This window comes from Chanodichthys erythropterus, chromosome 8 (genome assembly GCF_024489055.1).
Source record: "Chanodichthys erythropterus isolate Z2021 chromosome 8, ASM2448905v1, whole genome shotgun sequence".
Classification (NCBI taxonomy): Eukaryota; Metazoa; Chordata; class Actinopteri; order Cypriniformes; family Xenocyprididae; genus Chanodichthys; species Chanodichthys erythropterus.
Window position 1 is genome coordinate 41514367 of NC_090228.1, and position 7487 is coordinate 41521853.

At 37.9% G+C, this 7487-nt stretch overlaps 1 pseudogene; it reads right to left on the minus strand.

Moving 5' to 3' along the window:
- Positions 1-803: 803 nt before the first annotated feature.
- On the minus strand, positions 804-5679 carry LOC137025256 (protein NLRC3-like; annotated as a pseudogene).
- Between the last annotated feature and the right edge of the window lie 1808 nt (positions 5680-7487).

The window sequence follows — 7487 nt, forward strand, 5'->3', positions numbered from 1 at the left end:
ATAAGATGAATGATGCAATGACAAATTCAAGCGCTGTTTCACCTAAATATTAATTTTAGTTATGTGTAATTTAAATAAGATAACAACACCAATAAACTTGGGATAATTATTAAATATTGTGTTATTCATTACATCATAGATTGGAAATATTTGGTGGGAAACGGGCAGACTAGAATAAATAGCACTAATCACTCAATCACTTTCTTTTATCCATTGTGACTAAAACTGATTACAACGATCTCAGAAAAAAGATGAAGATCTCTCTTATGCTGGGTTTAGAATGCATGATATCAGCCCAATTTTGGTACGATCTGTCCTGTATATTGTCATAGTGGATGACAACTAACTGTTTTACTCATGGAGGCCAAAAAATGTCCCCACAAGGACAAGGATTTTGGATATTGCTATCTTTATGGGGATATTTTGTGTCCATAACGTAGGGTATACCTGAAAGAGCTAAATAATGACACTATTATTATCAATAGAGTATAATATAATATAACTGATTAGCAGATTAGCAATCTACTGTAAAACCAAATAATGCTCTTACTGCTACACATACTTAAGTATCTTCAGTTTGTAGTTTGGGTCCTTCAGTTTGTTATTTAGCAGCTGGATTCCTAATTGTCCTGGATGATTGTAGCTCAGATCCAGCTCTCTCAAGTGTAAGGGGTTTGAACTCATGACACATAACCACAGCCGTCCTCTGTCACCATACAGCCAGACAACCTACAGATACACAGTCAGATCATCAACAGACACATTTACATTATGACTGACTGTACATTATTTCTTATATGCTCTTAATACCTCAGTATCTCCAGCTGACAGTTTGCACTCTTCAGTCCATCAGAGAGCAACTTAACTCCTGAATCCTGCAGGTCAATGTTACTCAGGTCCAGCTCTCTCAAGACACAGTTTGATGATTGTAGAGCTGATGACACAATTTCAAAGGACTGACCAGAGATATTACAGCCAGCAAGACTGAAAAGGAGTAAAACACTTGAGAATTAAATTTTTAACCTCTTTCTACAATGGGTATTTCAATAATATTCCATTCTGAAAATAAATGATACTTAAGATGTATTACTTGGCATGACAGAAGAAACTAAGTCTATCCATAAAGAATCCTGATGAAAGACATGATTAATCACTCACAGGGCTTTTCTGCAGTTGATCACAGCTGGTATTAGTCTTCTTCTACCCTCATCTGATGTGTTGTATTTCTTGGGGTCCAGCTCATCCAGCACCTCCTCTGACATTTGAAGCATGTAGGCGATTGTTGAACAGTGAGCAGGAGACAGTTTCTTCTCTGAGTGTTTGTCTGATTTCACAAACTCCTGAATGTCTCTGGACAAAGTCCGATCTTTCATTTGCAGCAGACAGAGAAACAGATTGATGGATCTTTCAGTGGAGAGTCTTTGTCCATCTTTGATCTTCTTTTTAATGTACTGTGTGGTTTTCCTGATGCTCTCTGAGCTGTTTTCTGTGTGTGTTAGTAGATCCTGTAAGAGTCTCTGATTAGACTCCAGTGAGATACCCAGCAGAAACCGCAGAAACAGATCCAGGTGTCCATTCTCACTCTCAAGGGCTTTATTTACTGCACATTTATGCAGATCATGCATTGAAACAAAAACCTTAAGGGTCTCCACGGTGCTGCTTAAATAGCAACAAAACACATGGTAAGCAGCTAAAAACTCCTGGATGCTTAAATGAATAAAGCTATAGACTTTTCTCTGATTTATCAGAGATTACTCCTTAAAGATCTCTGTGCAAATTCCAGAATACACAGAGGCATCAGTGACGTCTATGCCACTCTCTCTCAGGTCTTCCTCATAGAAAACTACATTGCCCTTCATCAGCTGTTTGAAAGCCAGTTCACCAAGTTTCACAATTACTTCTCTGTTGGACTGCAAAACTTTATCTGGATCTCTCTCTTTGTACTTCTGATTCCTCATGTTGATCTGAATCAGCAGAAAGTGGATGTATATTTCAGTCAGAGTTTGGGGGATTTCTTCTCTCACATCTTCTTCCAGGAGCTTTTGAAGCACAGTGGCTGAGATCCAGCAGAAGACTGGTATGTGGCACATGATGTGGAGGCTTCTTGCTCTTCTGATTTGTGAGATGATTCTGCTTACTTGATGCTCATCACTGATTCTTTTCCTGAAATATTCCTCCTTCTGAGGCTCATTGAATCCCTGAATTTCTGTCTGACGGTTGATGTATTTAGAGGGGATCTGATAGGCTGCTGCTGGTCTGGAGGTGATCCAAATGAGAGCAGAGGGAAGCAGCTCTCCTTTCATGAGGTTTGACATCAACACACCCACTGATGAAGTCTCAGTCACATCAGAAACTTTCTGAGCATCTGAAAACATCAGTGTGATTCTGCTTTCATCCAGACCATCAAAGATGAACACAACTTTACACTCCTCATAAAACTTTGAGTCAGTATCTTGAAGTTCAGGATAAAAGTCCAGCAGAAGTCTGTATAGACTGTACTGATGGTCTCTAATCAAGTTCAACTCTCGAAATGGAAGCACAAACATAAAATCCACATCCTGATTGGCTTTTCCCTCAGCCCAGTCTAGAACAAACTTCTGGACAGAGATGGTTTTTCCAATTCCAGCGATGCCTTTAGTAAGAACAGTCTTGATTTGGTCTTTCTCCTCACATCCTTGTTCAGATGAGGCTTTAAAGATGTCATTGCAGTAGATTGGAGTGTCTTGTGTTCTGTCTGTTTTTTTCCATCTGTAAAACCTCATGTTCCTCATTCACTCTTTCTCTCTCTCCCTCTATGATGTAGAGCTGTGTGTAGATCCTGTTCAGGAGGGTGTCATTGTCTTGGAGATTTTTTCCCTCAAATAATCTCTCATATTTGTTCTTCATGCTGGTTTTGTGCTGGTCTTTGACTCTCTGCAGGTCTCCAGTCTCCAGTTTACATGTCTGCAGGACTGTTTCAGTTTTATCCTGTCTGATGTGGGTCTGATAGTGGGATGTAGAGAGCGGGGGAGATCTAATCAGCTCATATGTCTCCTTCCTGTTGAAATTAAAAAGAAAAGAGTAACAAAATGTCAATGACAGTGATTACAATAACCATTAGTGCACAAGACAAGAATAATATCAGTTATAGGATTTTAGATCATATGCAATGTGATTTTAGATTGTTAAAATAATTTATTAAAATAATAATAAAAAACCTTTAATAAACCTTAATAATATAATATAGCAAATATACAGTCCAGTGTAGTATAATCTTTATAATAAATAAAATTATATTAACATTTTTTTTAAAACCATGTCATGTGGTTTTGGGTTTGTTTCATGTGTATATTTTTGTCTTTTATTTTGATTTTTTTTTCACTGTCACGCTTCATATTTGTCATGTGTTCCTTGCCCTTTGTTGTCCTGCCATGTGCTCCCTCTGTCAATGTGTAATATTCTCATTGGTTGGTTTAGTCATGTGTACTGTGTTCTCACTGGTTTATTGTTTGATTGTGTACATGTGTTCCTTGTTACTCACTAGTCTGTCTGTATAAGTAGCCTTCATGTTTCCATTGTTCCCTCTCTAGCTTTGTCCTTGTAACCACTGTTTGGTAAGTCCATGGGCCCTATTTTAATGATTAAAATTAATTAATGTTAGCGCATGTGAATCTGAATCGCATGGCACAGGTGTACTTGGGGCATGTCTGAATTCACTTTTGCTAGTTTAACAATGCAAAAAAACAATCGCTGTGCCAGGAGCATCAGTCCAAAAAGTTGGTACCTAGTCTGTAAATGAGTCATGGGTGTGTTTTTAAGGCATAACATACAATAAACCAATCAGAGTCTCATCTCCCATGCCTTTTAAAGGGTTAGTTCACCCAAAAATGAAAATCCTGTCATTTATTACTTACCCTCATGCCGTTCCACACCCGTAAGACCTTCATTCATCTTCAGAACACAAATTAAGATATTTTAGCCAGCTGCGCTTGCACTATTATGGATTCACTCTTTACATAATGGAATTTGCAAGCGGTAAGACTGAACGTTTCTCCAAGCTGCTAAGGGGAATCCTTTTAATGTTAATATTTAAAAATGTTTGTATGCTGCTGCGCATCCCTTGTGTGTGTAACAAGCAGTGTACACGCATTGTGCACCCGCCTGTAGCTGAATATTACTAACGTGCCCTTTAAATAAAAAAATTATTAAAAATACTGCTCCATTGACTTTAGACCAGGGTTGTTGTTTTTTTTGGTTAATGGTGCAATCATTTTCAGTCGCCTCTAAATAGCATTGTGTTAACAATGCACCTGAACACACCTCATTTTCAGACCAGCACGTCCATGGGCGAACATATGGGCATGAGTGCATTTCCTATTTAAACAACGTGGCACTGGACGTGAAAATGATGATGAATCTATGTCAGGCTGAAACTACCAGAAACACTTGTCGTGCCTGGCGTCGCATTGCGCAGGGTGTTTGTCAAGCCAAGTCAAGTCTGTTTTATGTTTGATCATGTTTGGAAATAAAGCTGCACTTTGGTTCAATCAGCTTGTCTGCAGTGGGTGTTCATTACATTCCCTTAAGAGTGAGTGAATGTAATGAACACCCATTACATTCTTCTGTAAGGAAGCGTCAATTTCTTGAACTTGATGCAAATAACACAAGATCCAGTAGCGAATACAAACACAGTTTATTAGTTCCACAGCAGAACAGAAAAACAAGGGATGCTCATCAGATGTAGAAGTGTAACATGTAGAACAGGCTTTGGTGGCAAGGAGACTGGAACACACAGGAACTGGAGACAAGAGAATACTACTGGGAACAACAGAGACAAGACATGAACACCAGAACGATCTGACAGAGAACACAGCAAACACAAGGCTACATATAGGGACAGATAATGAGCAGCAGTCAGTCACTACTATAACGCTAATTGAAGAACTGACACTGACAGCACAACAATAACAGACACACACACGCACGGACAGCAAGAATGAGTCAGTGATCCCATGAACCATGACAGCTAACCAGTGCAGAGAGATGAAGAGAGGTCTGACGTGGGGTATTTAAAAGCTGATACTTCACAAACACATTCTGGGAACGCCTGAGACTTATAATACATCTTGTAAAAAGTGGCATAATAGGTCACCTTTAAAAGATAATTCTCAGATGTTTTACATGTCAGTGCAAGTTGCTTTCAGTTAAAACAGCTCTAACATGCATTTTAGTCTAGGGCTAGCCTAAGCCTTGTCTGTGAAACTCAGGGTTTGTGTTACTTCACTGAGTCTCTTAAATCACTATTCAAACAATCTGTACTACAGTGAATTTGCAATTTCATGTTTATACTAACAAGGGGTCAGAGATTGTTGGTTCATCACTGAATTTACATGGGTGGTCCATAGATGCATTACTCTTCACAGACACACAGCTTGGTTCTGGAGACTTAGATCTCTTTCTCTTGTGGATACTGATAAAAGACAAAAATGGCATTTTAGACCACGAGCTAAACTGCGAATATACCATTTACATTAATCATTGTTGACAATGTACTTTAAGTATCTTTAGATAAAATTATGTGCTAATTGCAAAAATAATGTCTCACCTGGGGTCAGAGTTCACTGCATCACTGAATTCAAGGAGAACATCCATCATGGACTGATCACTCTTAAGTGACGTTTCAGGAGATGGAGAACTCATTTTAGAGTCAGTGTGCTCTTATTCTCATTTCCTAAAAATAGAAGTTGTTTTAGAGCTTTTATGTTTAAAAAGTTTTCTGAAGTATATATTATATTATATTATATTATATTATATTATATTATATTATATATATTATATCACGTAATGCACAAAGACGAGATGGTAAGATCCAAGCACAGCTTTTAATGTGATAATACAAAGTCATATAACAGAAACAGGCAAGGATCAAACTCCACAGAAACAGTCCACAAAAAACAGAAAACCAGAAATATAAAGTGCACATAACACAATACAACAAACCACAAACAAAGGCAGAAACAACTGAGTATAAATAGACAAGAACACTAATGACAAAACTCAAAACAGCTGGTGCAATGAAGGGATAATGTGTCCGGGAAGTGGGTTATGGAAATGAAGTTCCAAAAGGTGACAATAGTCTGTGTTGGAGTGCCCTCTAGTGGTTAACTCGGGCACTCCAACTGGTGGTCATGACAATAATATAATATAATATAATATAATATAATATAATATAATATAATATAATAAATATAACAAACATACAGTTCAATAAAGATTATTCTTCAATTTAGAAAAAAAAAGTTTGAATTTTTTTTTATTATTTAAAACCATCTCCTCTTCTTCTTTACGGATCATGGGTCTTTATTTCTGCCTTTTCTTGTTTTTTGGTCTTCATAGACATATTTGCTTTTTTCTTAAAATGAAGACAAATGTGACTGACCTCATTGTGTATTTCTGCCCAGACTCTAATTTCACATGACTTTAACCAAAACTGCATCATCCACAGAGGAAATTAAACTAATAATAATAACTCAGGCTTCATTTTCTAAACTGTTTTTTTTTTTTAAATGTAATTATTAATTTTACATATTCATACATTCTGTCACAGTCACCATCCTTCTTACCTTTCCCGGACTACATTTCCCTGCATCCATCTGGTTCCTCACCTGCACTCACTCACTAATCACCTGCATTTGAAAGCCATCACCTTTGTTAGCACTCTTCAGCACCACTACTTAAGCCCCATGTTCACTTCACCCCATTGTCTGGTCTTGTCTATGGATGTCATGTTGTATCCACTTGCCACAAAGGCTACTTTCTTGTTACCTACATGTATCATCTGTCTTCTGTGTTCCGTCTACTGGTGTCCTCCACTCCTGCAATAGAGACATTGGGTTACCCCTTCATTTAAGTCATACTTTTGCATGCTTCCGCACCTGTTATCTCCTCTGCCAGATTCCTGCCTCTGTTTATTAAAGGGGTACTTCACCCCTAGAAAGATGAATGTGTATTTAAAATTGGTCATTTATGTAGTAGAAATGTGAAATTATTTTTGAATTTGAAGTGATGTAAACAGTGGCTGCGGGCCATAAAACACCCGAAGTTTGGAGATGACACCGTTATAGAAAACCTAAAAAATCGCAGAATATGTAGTCTCCATTTCAAGCACGAGGAATACGAACCAAATATCTTTGCAATGAAGAGAACCATTCTGAAGGACACCGTGATACCATCTATATTCACTTTCCCAGAGGACGAACAGCCTGGCCTGATCTATGTCCGTGAGTAACCTCAAACGCGCATATGTATGGGCGTGGTGAAAAAATGCGGAACTACTTGCTATTACTGGCTGTAGTTTTAAGCCTCTGGCCAAAAAAGCCTCCAATGATGCAAATTGCCGATTTTTGCGTCATCGGAGGCTTTTTTACAGAATAAAACTGCATAAATCTCTCATCTCAGGCTGATATGAAGGGGGAAATAACGCTAATTCGAAAATATTAGTGGTATTC